Genomic DNA, 14,471 nt, shown 5'->3' on the forward strand with positions numbered 1-14,471 from the left:
CACCCATGCACAACTAGAAAACATCCTTAATTTACACTAAACCAGACATGTGTTGCCATTGATGCAGTAATAGCTTTTGTTACTAAATACTGAAAATAAACTTGTAATATTTCTGTTAGAAGGTTCACATGGCAATGTTAACATCACAGCAGGCTGACACTAGGCACTCACAGTTCAACACAATGGGAAGCAGACCCATGCTAGTGTCAAAGAACAATCTTGTCCTAGCACTACTCAAGTGTCACAGGGCTCACCTCGGATTACCTTTTGTTTTGTTTAAAGGAAAGTGCATACAGAGATTACAACAATTTTAAAGACCAAAAAAAAAAAAAAAAAAAAAAAAAAAAGGTCCTATTTCGTGGTCCTAAAAACAGAATCCAAAGTCTGTGACAAATCGGGGCTCTGATGAGCTGTTTTATAAGTACTTTAGATTAGATTAGGTATACAGAAAGTTGAGTTCCTATGAAATCTTAAAAAAAAAAAAGAGTTACCGTTATTCCTCAAATGGTGCTTGTTGTGGTCTAACATTTCTGTGAAATGTGGCTTTGGATTACTTGTCCAAGTGTAGCAGGTGTTCCTGACGATTTATCATCAAGGACTTTAACTGTCCGTCTTCTTCAACTTCTACTCTTTCTTGACCATTCTCCACAATTTTCTTTTTAGTGATTTTTTTTTTTTTTGCCATTAGCTATCTTAGTAGGTTGATACTAACTTGAGTTGCCCATTCCATTGTCACCAAATGATGTTGAAGAGAATGAAGTGAGACCACCCCCGTGCCCTAGTGGCCAGAACAAAGTGAATCCTGTATCAAAATCAGGAAATTCACCTCCAAAAGAAGGAAATCCACTGAAGGCAGAAAAAAATGAGCCTGCACCTTGGCTTCTATTTCCTCGAGAACCCCTTCGATTCCCAAAATAGTCATCAAATGGATCTTCAAAGAAATAAGAAGAAATTGGGTCCCTTCCACCAAAAAATTTCCTGAAGGCCTCACCTGGATTCTGGAATGTGAAGCTAAACTCAAAAGGACTGTCAAAATGACTTCCATTTTTTACCCTCTTTGCCGTATTTGTCATAGATGTCCCGCTTTTTTTTTTTTTTGCATCTAATAACACCTCATATGCCTCAGCCACTTGTTTGAATTTCTGCTCTGCATGCCCAGAACTTCATAGTAATCTACCATGTTTAACAAATTGTTGGAATAAATCTGAGGATGCTGCGGCCGGTGAGGTAGGCGGGGACGTCAGGAGGCCAGTCTCCCCGAGGCCCTGGCACAGCCGGGCGTCCTTCACAGCTTTTCTTAAGAGCTCTTTCTAAAGTTTCTAGTTCCTGATCATAAGTCAGAAGTCAAACACATCATCTTGTCCCTCAAGTACTTCTAATATTACTAATATGTATTGGAGAGATGGTGGTGTCCTCTAAAAAGCCCTACTACTTCTCTTTAGCGTCAGTCTGGGATGTTCTTAAATTCATGCTTTACTTCTGCTTTCCATCATCCGCCTCATTGTTATCTCTCCTTTACCAAGGAGTCACGATAATACCCATCTCATGTCCCTTTCACTCAATGTTTCCAACAACCACAAGTGGCTTTAAACACTAGTTTATAAATAAAAATAACTAAGGGTTAGAGGGATTGTGTAACATACTAATATTACAGAGCTAATAGGGGGAGGATCTGGGATTAAAAACTAGTTTTTATGATAAAGTCCATATTCTTTATCTTTGGTTTTGAATTTCCAAATACATTAAGTAGTTAAGACCCTTAATATTTAATGAACCTCCTAGAAGATTCAAGGAAAGCCTCATTTATAACTCAGAATCCAACTTTTCTCCCATGTTTTAGTTTTATTGTATTGAATCTTTAGCCACAAAATAGTTAAAAAAATCATTGATAGTACTAAAATGAGGACTAGTTAAAAGAGACTTTAATATAATTTTGGTTTTTGCAATGTTTGTGAATAAGATGAGATATTGATGTCTATTTAAACTTAATGGTGGGAAATAAGTTATTTTGTTACTTTGGGAACTTATGCTTGTTTGAATAATTTCATAATTAGGAATTAAAGGATAAATTACCATGTTTCTTCTTCAAAGCTCCAAATGTCTCTATTGGAAATGTCTGGGAACGCAATATTGTGTCCTCCCAGAATAGCTGCTTCCTTTTATCCCATCGGAATTGCATTATTTAATTACTGTACTTTTAAATCAAAATATTTTTAAACTAATTAGACATTGTTTTGTTTTAACTGTTTTTCCAGATGTCTTCTTTGCTTACCAGCCAAATTTAGGAAGTAAATGAGCTTGGCAGGAACTGCGTGTATGGCTTTTTTATGTGCACCATGTGATAACCATATTGTCGTTTTAAATGTGTTTTACTATTCTTCTGGGATTTTATGTTCTCTGAACCATTTTCATTCCCAGCGAAGCTTGATTTTTCTCTCATTTAGGCAGAGGTTTCTTAGGGTGTCCAATCTCTTGCACTTTTGTTGCTCCTATTAAAATTATTTCCTTCAAAACAAGAAGTACAAGGTTCACCTAGGGCACAGAAGAGATGGTTCTGTCCTTCCAGGTAACTGGGCCTTTCTTTCAGTTGTGTTACAGACAGGCAACAGAGATAAAAGAGTTTAAGACAATAAAAGATGAAGATGAAAGAATAGATAGAAGATTAAAGATGATAAAATAGAAGTGGTTATGGCTTATTCTGTTGTAGGTATTGTTTGATGCTCTTTCATACCATTCTGTCCTTTAAACAGTTTATTAGACATTGTCACTGCCTCTCTTTTGTGAAGAATGAGAGTGTAGAGAGGTTTTCTCACACGTCCATAGAGGCAAACAATTGGAATCCAGCTTTTAAACCGTGCTGTAGTTAAACTGGCAGTGTAGTTCAGTGCTAGAGTACAATTCTTCACAAAAATTAAAAAAAAAAAAAACAATCTTCAACTTCATATGGAAACATGGAAAAGCCCAGGAGAGCTAAGACAATCTTGAATAATAAAAGAACTGCTGGAGGTATTTTCACTTCTGATTTCAAGTTGTAATATAATAAGAGTAATGAAAACAGCGCAATGCTGTCATTCTGATCAACAGAATTGAATGGGAAACCCAGACATAACTCCACAAACCTACAGACACTTGATTTTTGACAGAAACGCAGTGCCTCCAACAAATAGTGCTGATACCATGAACCTGATAGACTAGAAAGTAGAGAAAAGGCTTGACCTCACTGTCACAGAAAAGGACTCTCTCTCTCTCTCTCTCTCTCTCTCTCTCTCTTTTCTTTTCCTTCCTTCCTTCCTTCCTTCCTTCCTTCCTTCCTTCCTTCCTTCCTTCCTTCCTCTCTTCCTTATTTTGAGATATGATGGCCTTAGACTCAGGCTCCTCCTGCTTCAGCATTCTGAGTTCTCGTGTGCTAACACTCCTGCTTCCTCACTTGCTTTAATAAGACGAGTTTTTACTTCTTTAGTCCTTTAGTGAGAAAGGTGATCCTTTGGATAATCAGATAATTGAAAAGGAAAGGAATGTTAAAGTGTTGACAATGTGAAATGACGTAAAGTCATTATTTTGACTAAAAGTGTCAAAGATTAAAAATCTTTATTTGATAATGTGGAATTCTTCCTGTGAATTTTGAAAAAGATATTTTTCTTCAGGGTACCCAAGCCTAGGTTTTATTTCACTACAGATACATGAATTAGGCAGCTAAAGATAACAGGATCGCATTCATTAAAAGTCATTCCAGAACCTTGAACGATGAAGGATATGACTGGGAAATCCCAGCAAGAAAATGACTATTTCCCTTCAGTAAAGGACATTTAATTCTGATGTCCTTGGTGGCTAGTTTGAAACATTCCGTGGGCTCCCTGGAGGACTGACAATCCTGATAACTTTATCCTGCAGTGGCACAGTTCCTGAGAAGTTTCACATGGCCTAGCAGCTTCAGCAGCTGAATAATCTAGTGGAAAAATCCATTACTTGAGGAATTTGATCTTCCTGCTATTTGCCTTCCCCTAAAGTTGCAAAAGAGTACTATCATAGTGAAGTGGACAGTTTACTCTGTCATCCAAGAGGAGCTGGTTTTGAAAGAGCTGTTTTAGAGTTTATGCCAACCTGGGAGGATTCAAATGAGACACAAATATTGAAAACGAAAGACCCTGGAGATGAAATCATCCAGATCTGTGTGGATTTCAAAAGTGGTAACTGTCATTTTAAAGCTCCCAAGTAGGGAGGGTTCATCTGATCAGCACACTTTCATGACAATGGACATTTCCCCAAACAAAGATAACTAGCTTGCAGTGTAAGTCCCCAGAGAGAACTTATCTTAGAAATTTAGTTTGTCAAGATGCATCAATGCTGAGAATGGAAATTTCAGAGTTAGGAATATAATAGATTTTACATGAAAAATCTTTACTGTCTACATACAAGACACTGTGGGAACCATGATGGAGAAGGACAACCACTTGCCATCACAATGAGATAAAAAAAAAGACATTTCAAATTTAAAAACACAAAAGGGCAATGCACTATAAATGTCAGCAAGGAGATGTGTGTAAACCTTTATTAACCTCAGTCAGATAGTATGGTGGATTCAATGAGATTGACCACCAACGGCTCATATATTTAAATACTTTGTCTCCACTTAGTGGAACTGTTTGGGGAAGCTGGAGAGTTGTGACCTTGTTGAAGGAGATGTGCCCCTTGGGGTGGGATTTCAAAAGACATATGCCCTTCTCTGTGTCTCACCCTATCTCATGATTATGGATAGTGATGGAACTCTCAGCTGTTCCTTCCCTCTGTCATCATGGACTCTAACCCTTTAAAACCATAAACTGAATTGAACTCTTTTTTTTATAAGTTACCTTGGTCATGGTGTTTAGTCACAGCAATAGAAAAGTAACTAAAACAGATAGCTTCCATAAGTTATAGGTATGTGTGCTTTTTAAATGTGGTTTTGTGAAAAACTAGCTACAAGATCAGAAAATCTCTCTAATAGGTTCAAGAATTTTCTCTATGTTCCAACATAGACCATGATTAGTAGAACTGAGCTTGATGACTTTTGTCAAGGGTGTGTCAAATGATACCCAGAATAGTTACAATTTGTTTTCCTTCCTACAGGCAGAGAAAATAATGCTAAGTTGAAAGATTTCCTTCAGGAGAGAGCTTCATTTTACTCTATCACTGATGTTTTAGGGTAGAGCTTAATATTTAGTTTTCACCTATAGAAACATGAACTTGGCTTGCATTCACCACGAATTCTAGACTCCTAGTCCTAGACTTCAGGAATTGGTTTGCATGAAACTCATCTACTGAATAACACTGAAGAAAATGTTGACTCCATTTCTTTGCAGTTTAATTACAGGGTATATTACCGCATCACCTCTTTCTGTAATCAATGCAGAGTAGAACTTACTTGCTAGTCATAGTAGATGAAGAAGCTATGGGCTTGCTTGGATCATAAGCACTCAAACCAAAGAGTCATGAGTTAAGCTGCTTTGGGGACTCTTTTAGCATCCCATGAGGATGGGGGGAAAGAGATCTGGGTCTTTAATGAAGACAAACTGTTTATTAAAAAATGACTGATAATGGTCCCCAGCAAAGGGGAAAGGGACAAGAGCCCCTGAACAAATTGGGAACATGAGGGAGGGGGGAGGTAGGAGAAAGAGGAGGGAAAAAGAGGAAGGGAGAGGAAAACATGAGGGATCAGGAAGACTGAGTGGGGAGAGGAATAGAGAACAAGAAAAGAGACACATCAATAGAGGGAGCCACTATAGGGTTAAAGAGAAATCTGACCCTAGGGAATTGTACAGAAATCCACAAGGATGATGCCAACTAAGAATCTAAGCAATAGTGGAGAGGCTACCTTAAATGCCCTTCCTCTATAATGAGATTGATGACTACCTTAAATGCCATCCTAGAGCCTTCATCCAGTAGCTGATGGAAGCAGAAGCAGACATCCACAGCTAAACACTGAGCCAAACTCCTGGAATCCAGTTTCAGAGAGGAATGAGTGATGAACAAAGGGGTCAAGACCATGTTGGGAAAACTCACAGAAACAGCTGACCTGAGCAAGTGGGAACTCATGGACCCCAGTCTGACAGCTGGGGAACCAACATAGGACCAAACCAGGCCCCCTGATCGTGGATGTCAGCTAGGAGCAGTCTATGGGGACTCTGGCAGTGGAATCAGGATGTATCACTAGGGCACAAAAGGAATTTGGGAGCCCATTTCCCATGGAAGGATACTCTGTTAGCCTAGATACACAGGAGAGGAACTAGGCCCTGCCCCAAATGACTTGACAAACTTTGATGATCCCTCATGGAAGGCCTCACTCTCCCTGGGGAGTGGATGGGAGATGAGATGGGGGGAGTCTGTGGGGGGCATGGGAGGATGGGAGGGAGAGGGAACTGGGATTAATATGTAAAATAAGATTGTTTCTAATTTAAATAAAATTTATTTAAAAATGACTGATAAAAGTGCTTCTCTATTTTGAAAATTTCTGATTCTCTAAAGTCAGGGGTCCAACCTTGCAAAAGACAGAACTAGTGCCTTTAAAGATTTTAGGAGCTTTGAGCCAAAACAGGCCTAGCTGTGGTCCAGGTTATGCACACCAGAGACAAGTTAAACTTATAAAGGCCGGTGAGGACCAGACCTGGCTGTTTCTTTGGGCACCAAGCAATGCCCTGGAGGTGGAAGACGAATAACAAGAGTGTATGGTAGGCAACACTGTGTGTGGACAAGCAGATGCCCAGACCTTCTACCCTTCTGAGAAGGCATTCCTCGGTATTTTGCCTGGAAGCCACCCAACTGATTCATAATAAATAAGCTCCTGACACTGCCTGGAAGAGATGTTTCATGAGTGGATGGCATCACAGAATTGCTCACTGCTGAATGTATAGCACCTAGAATACATTTGGTTCATGCAGATACTCAGCACCAGTTTGTTGACAGGATAAAACAAAGACAAATTAGATCTTTAAAAGGGACTTTTTTTATTAAATGATATAGTTTAGTCATCAATGAGGGAAGAATACTAACTTTCTTTTCAAAGCTACTCTATCTCTCCTCCGTTCTCCCAGGAGATTCTGATTAATCTCCCAAGAGAACAAACCTTATATGAGAGATCTCTTCAGTATAAGGAGAGACATTAACAGTGACTATGTGCTGAGCGAATGAGTGGAGACAGGAACAAGACCAAGGGGCTCTGGTTAAAAACAGGAAATATTAGAAAGGAGTTTAGGAACTGCTTCCAAGACTGGAAAGACGAGATTTGAAGCATTTCATTGGTTAGCTCTCCCACCAAATAAGGATAATTTTACTTCATCCAGAGACTGCTATGTGGTTAAATGAGACATTGTAGATGGGTGTACTCAGCAGAGTGTCAAAAGTAGGCACCTAATAATTCTTATGTAGCTCTGACTATTCAAGACCCGAAGGAGCAACAGTATCTCTGTGTACTTTGATTTCCTTATCTATAAAATGATGGTCACTCTATAAAAGGGCCCTGTCAATTCTGAATGATAAAACAGTACATGGTCTACTGGGTTCCTGTCGATCTGGAGGGTCTCTAATCTTGTCCTTGCCAGGAGCTAAATGACCAGGTCAGTCTGTGGGGCACTAGCATTTTGACAATAGAAAAGCAGATCTTATCCGTGTAATGCTTCACATCACCCTGAATAAAAAATGATACAATAGTTTAGAAAATAGTTTGTAGAAATGAAAAGCACTTAAACACTTGAGGATTTTTGTCATCATTGTCACTAACTTCAAAATGCTATTCCACTAGCCCTGGTGATGACTTGACTGATCAGTAGAACTTGGGCTGCAATGATCTTCTAGTCACAGAGTAGAGATTATCCCAGTGCTGTGGGACATCTAGAGAATTGATTCCAGTTCCCTGCTCCTGAGGAGTTGGCTCTCCATAGGGCAGAGCTCAGAATCTCAATGAATGTTTGTGGAATGGAAATGATGAGAGATACACTCTTCAGAAGTAGCCAGCTCAGAAAATTGTTTGGTTTGTTTGTTTGGTTGGTTGGTTTTGGTTTTTCAAGACAAGGTTTCTCTGGCTGTCCTGGATCTTGCTTTGTAGACCAGGCTGGCCTTGAACTCAAAGATCTGTCTGCTCTGTCACCCAAGTGCTGGGATTAAAGGCATGTGGCTGGCAGAAAGTTTTTAAAAGTGAACAGCATTCGAATGATAAAGTCTGCTTAGAAACCCTAATGACTGTGAATTTGGACCCCTGCTCTGCCCCTCTTTGATGTCCCAGGTTACAAATCCAAGGGCTAAACACAACCTGGGAGTGTGGCAAGGAACACTGGGTAGTTAGTGGCCACAGATATCATACTGGACGCAATGTGGCAGCGTTTCTTGTCGAAGGCTTCTGGTGTAGGTGGTGAAGGTGTAGGACGGCAGGTCTACAGGGCTGCCATGGGAAGGAGTTGAAAGTTAGGGAAGTCCTTTGTGGTATCTGAAGGAAAGAAACATGGAACTTTTACCAAGTTTTAAAGGAGAACAGCCCAACTACGCCTTCCTGGCCAGACTTGTTGATTACCAAGTGGTTGCACGTGAGCCACTGGTGACACGTGGTTCGCAGAGGCACTTTGGTCTATTGGATAGGAAAATAAGAGAGACCAGGCCACCTGAGCATTGTATACCACTGCTGCCATGAAGACAAGTATTCCTGGCTTAGGTCCCTCTAGGAAGTTTCCCTAATATCTGGTATATTCTTGTGTCTTCCTCAATTGTATCTGAGTGTGAACTGTCTGATATTTACCTTTTTAGACAGTGTCTCACTCTTTTTGATTCCTAGAGCTGTTCACAGTCAAAAGTGTTCACTCAGTGCTGGCTGAATGCACTAGGAAGGGATGGCTGGATGCTAGGGCTTCAGGGTTAGAAGACAATAGATAAAGGAAAGGGATTGCTGAAGGAATTGGGCACAAGAGAAGCAGTGTTTGACTATCACTTCTCAGGAACTGATATCCTGTATCTACAGAAGAGTTAAGGACAAGGTTAATTCAACAGGGACCTGGGAGCTGTCATAGCATTTTAGTGAGCTTGCTGAGCCCCAAGGTGGCAGGCTTTGGCAGCTCTAAGTAACTTAGAGTGAAATGTAAATCCAGTTCATAAAGGGCAGAAGAGGAGAGGAAAGGAGAGGAGAGGAGGAGAGGAGGGAAGGGAAGCCAAACAAAGGGGTCTAAACAGATACTCAAAAGCAAATGTGGCAAGATTCACATTGAGCTAGAGTTAGTTGATAGGCAAAACCTTCAGAGAAAGCCAAATGCTTGTGACCCTAAGGAAGATTAAGGCATGACCACTAAAAGGATGTTGGAAGCAGAGTGGAGACAGGCAAGTGGCATCCATTGCTTATTGGGATAGAGAAGTCATTCTTGGTATTTGGCAGAGACCTGAGGAATGACGACAAAGGATGGCATCATAGAAGTGTTCAGGCTCAGAAATACATCACACAGGACAGTACCTTCCATACAGTGGGCTCTCCATAAAAGTTTGTCCAGTTAATGATAAAATGGCATATTCTTCATGGTCCTCCGACAAAAGTGGCAAGGTTGCCACGCACCTTCAAGGTTATGATTACAGCATTTTTGTTGCTGGAAGCTCTGCTGTGAGCTCCATGGCATTTTCAAAGAGAAATTTCCACTTATTGTGAAGGGCAGCAGGAAGTCAATTTCTAAGGGATCGTGCCCATAGAACAACTCCACTTCAGGGAGTCGGCAGAAATTCTGAAGATTTCCCCCAAACGGAGGCCTTACAAGGGTGAGGCTGAACCACTGGGAATGAATTTGGTCACATGTCACGCAGATAACAGTCAAAGGTCAGAGTAAGTTGTCCGAATTTATACTCCTTGTGGTGTATAGTATTCTTTTCTATTTTTTTAAACCAAAGCCCACTGTTGAATGTTAGGATATCAAAGCCTTCTAGAAATAATGTGATACTCTCTATACAATAAGGCTTAAGACAGCAAAACATGAAAAATGACAGTTCTTTGGGTTGAATCATTCTCTTCCTTTTACACGATACTTTATGAGTTTTATTTTTCCTAAAATCTAAATGAGGCAGTGGCTGTGTAATGTCTGTGCTCTGAGATATGATTGAGAGGGACATTTTGTTAGCTATCAAAACAAATAAACATGTGTCTTAGTTAGGGTTTCTATTGCTGCGATGAAACATCCATCAAAAAGCAAGTTGGGGAGGAAAGGGTTTATTCAGCTTATACTTCAGAACTTCTATTCATCACTGAAGGAAGTCAGGACAGGAACTCAAACAGGGCAGGATCCTGGAGGCAGAAGCTGATACAGAGGCCATGGAGGAGTGCTGCTCACTGGTTTGCTCCTCATGGCTTGCTCAGCCTGCTTTCTTTCTTTTTTTTTTAAATTTAAATTTGAAACAATTTTGTTTTACATGCCAATCCCAGTTCCCTCTTCCTCCCCTTCTCCCCTGCTCCCCACTGAGTCCCTATCTCATCTCCTTTCTGCTCCCCAGGGAGGGTGAGGCCTTCCATGGGGGAATCTTCAAAGTCTGTCATATATTTTGGAGCAGGGCCTAGGCCCTCCCCATGTGTCCAAGCTGAGAGAGTATCCCTCTATGGGGAATGGGTTCCCAAAGTCCATTTGTATACTAGGGATAAATACTGATCCACTACCAGAGGCCCCATAGTCTATCCATGTTCAGGGGGTCTGGATCAGTCCTATACTGGTTTTCCAGCTATCTGTCTGGAGTCCATGAGCTCCCCCTTGTTCAGGTCAGCTGTTTCTGTGGGTTTCTCCAGCCTGGTCTTGACCCCTTTGCTCATCACTTCTCCCTCTCTGCAACTGGATTCCAGGAGTTCCCAGCCTGCTTTCTTATAAAACCCAGGTCCACCAGCCTAGGGGTGGCACCACCCACAGTGTGTTGGGCCCTCCCCGATCAATCACAAATTAAGAAAATGCCTACAACCTGATATTATGGAGGCATCTTACCTCGTCTCAGATGACTCTAGCTGTGTCAATTTGACACAAACTATTAAGAACAACATATTAATAAATAGTCCATCACCAGCACCTGAAAGTTATGAATTCTTGGGTGACAGAGTGACCATCATAAACTTAAGTGCAGTACCCTTGTGGAAAGCAGTTACCTTTAGCTGCTGTGTGATATGCTGATGCAAGAGGAGACCACTAGGGGGCTCTTCGTCAACCACCCCACTGTACCTTCCTAGCTACTATCAAAATGTAGCCAGAATATATTATATACAAGTGTGAAAATGCCAAAGAACCAATTTTATTCTTTGATAGCTTCACAATTTCTTTATGCTTTTGTATATCCTATTTTCACAGTACCCATAACAAGTCATTGCAGCTTGTTGGCTTGTACAAGTCTTTCACTAGATAAAGACTTCTCTAAGAGATGCAGGACTGTATTTTCACATTCATTTCTTTCTCTCAAGTCCTGACAATTATGACTATAACATACTAAACACACACACACACACAGAGAGAGAAAGAGAGAGAGAGAGAGAGAGAGAGAGAGAGAAGAGAGAGAGAGAGAGAGAACACACACAGAGAGAGAGAGAAAGAGAGAGAGAGAGAGAAAGAGAGAGAGAGAGAGAGAGAGAGAGAGAGAGAATGAAAGAGAGAGAGGGAGGGAGAGAGAGAGAGATCAAAGGAATAATTCAGTGTTCACCTCTTGACTATTTTACTATTAAAGGGAGGTTAATTTCTCTGTCTCTTCATTTTACATTCACATGTGGACAGTTTCTAATTTAAGTCTTTCAGATGGGAAACAATGGAACACAATTTTTCAATAGGTACAGTTTGGGAGGACTGTCACAATCATTTATATGCCTAGAACTGTCAATTGATTTTGCCATCAATAGTTGACTATGGGTTGCGTAAGAATTCTTTTACTATGCTTGGAAAGAAAAGGTTTTATGCCTGCCCCTCATTAGCTGGCCCTGCCTCTCACCTACCACTACATGGTGGCATCAGCTAGTGATGTAGTCTGGGAGAGCTGCCCTGCTCCTCACCTGGGCAACTGGGGAGAGCTGGCCCTGGTGGCAAGGGTGTGTGAGAGCTGGCAGGCTGACCAATTCAGCTACTCCCAGGCCCAGATTCAGGCCTTTCAGTTGGCCTACCCCAACATCTACCCCACCTCTGAGGTCCTGAAGTGAGCGAAGTGGCCTATCTTGCAGAATCAAAGCCGCAGGGTCTCCACGACTCAGGGCAACAGCAGGATAGCCAAGAGGAGTCCCAGTGTGGATCCAGCACTGATAGTGTGTAGCAGAAACCAGAGGCCTCAAACCAGACAGTGACATTGTAATGAACATTTGCAAGTAAGCCATTTGGACGAAAGGACATACTGTGTGACACACTGTGGCACACCACAGCTTCCATGACAAGATGTTTTATTTTATTTTTATTTTCTATGGGGGAGGTTACAAGATTGGAGGGCAGATATGAAGGGACTGGGAAATTAGTGGAATTGGGGTGCATAATAAGAAATTCACAAAGATTCAATAAAATTATAGAAAAAACTATGGAGGAAGAAATGAAGGTTTTGAATATTGGTGACATTAGAGAGTAGAAGTGTGTGTGTGTGTGTGTGTGTGTGTGTGTGTGTGTGTTTTACATCTGCAAATGACTAAAACAGGTGTAAGAATAAATAAAGTCCTATCTTTTTTCACTTGCTTTCCCAATTGCACTTATCTCATCCATTTTATTCTACCAGAATTGCCTGATCCTTAAGTTTCCCCTAAGCTCTAATTTCTACATACTTTCTGCTATTTCTTCCTTCTGAATGAACATAAATGAACGTTATATTCATGGTTCACTGTCTTCACAATTTGTGCACACTGATCTCCTACTTCATACTCTCATCCTACTCATTTTTCATTTAATTTTCAGCTGACTGACCTCTTCATCTGTAATTATTACCACAAAAGCTTTGAATGTATTTAATTCTTCTCATCAACCGCACTAACTTTAAGGTGATTTGATTAATTTGGCAAGGCACCGCTAGATACAGACTTTCACAGCTTGATGAATTTATGCATTAACTATTTTGCAGTGACTAGATCTAACAGATAAATGAAATCCTTGGAGACCAGATTTTAAAATTCTGATTATTTCTGAGTAATAGTTTTAAAAAAATTGTTAAGCTTTCAAGAGTGTATTCTAAATTATTTTCCCCAGAATTTCAAGCAGAACATTTCCATATAGTCTTGGCTCAATAACTTCATTTCCATAGAGCCTGTATATTTCCAACACTTGATAAATATTTGTCTTTGGGGAATATGCAATGACCCTGCAGTGGGAAGAGATGTCAAGCAATTAACTGTAGGACAATATAGCCTTCCCAAGCTACTCCATGCAAAGGCTCCTGTTCTCTTGGACACAGATGTGGGAGAACGCTGGGAGCTCGAGAGAGGAGTGAAGAACAGAGAGAGGAGGATGGAAGACAGAGGTGGTGATTTGTTCTACTTCCCCTATTGGCTGCATCATCTTAGAATACAGTGACCATATAAAATGCTGAGGAAGATGATATGTGACGTTTGCTTTTGATAACTATTAACTTTCTCCTTTGATGATCAAAGAATTGGTCAGAGGCTTCTTTTAGTATTAGCCATCTCTGCAGGTTAAGTGACACCTGTGAGATCATGAGGTATCATGAAAAGTTGTGATAGACCATGATACACAGGGCAGATAGTAGAAAGAGGAAAGGAAGGATAGGTATTGAGAGGACAGAGGACAAGAGAGAGGGGGAAGTGTTGATGGCAGAGAACCACAGGGCCCACACTACAGAGGTATAATAGTGAAACAGAATACATCCCTCATATATGTACATGAGGTTTTCATGTATAAATAAAACATGTGCATACAAACAAAAACACCATGCAGTAAGGGCCACCCATGCTGTTTGATTTAGCATGACTGACTCAGCCTCCTCTAGTTTGCTAAGTCCTATATTGCTTTCTGCTTATTTTGTGGCCACTACCACCCATGAGTTCTTATTCTAAGACTTCTTAATGATTCTTTCATTTTGATGACATTTGAACACTACTATTTAAATTTCTTCTAAAACTAAATATACACCTACCTTTTGACCTACATCTTAGTTTTTTACCTCAAGGAAATTAGGCATATTTACAAGAATGTTCACAATATCTTTATCTATGAAAGTATAAATTGGATATAATCTACATGACTATGAGTAATTCTATACATGCATCAATTGGATGAATCTAATAAACATGACACAAAAGAGTGATATTTAGTTAATACAAAGTTTTACATCATGTCAAACTAATCTGTAGAAAAATAAGAGAAGTGACAGCTTTGTGATAGATATTTATAGGTACTTGTGGTACTGAAGTATATACATTTTTCAAGACTCATTGTTGTCTGGAATGCTTAAGATTTATACATTATATATAAAATAAAACACTGAGCTCAAGTTAATTGTACAACTGCTGAAGTGCTGAAGCATGAAGG

The 14,471-nt window shown here is 40.2% G+C and overlaps 1 protein-coding gene and 1 pseudogene across 1 annotated transcript in view; both read right to left on the bottom strand.

Moving 5' to 3' along the window:
* Lhfpl3 (LHFPL tetraspan subfamily member 3) overlaps positions 1-14,471 on the bottom strand; it is a 345,971-nt gene that overhangs the window by 101,009 nt on the left and 230,491 nt on the right. The gene's annotated exons all lie outside the window — the stretch shown is intronic.
* Positions 551-12,322, bottom strand: LOC103161356 (annotated as a pseudogene).

Source organism: Cricetulus griseus (genome assembly GCF_003668045.3).
Source record: "Cricetulus griseus strain 17A/GY chromosome 1 unlocalized genomic scaffold, alternate assembly CriGri-PICRH-1.0 chr1_0, whole genome shotgun sequence".
Classification (NCBI taxonomy): Eukaryota; Metazoa; Chordata; class Mammalia; order Rodentia; family Cricetidae; genus Cricetulus; species Cricetulus griseus.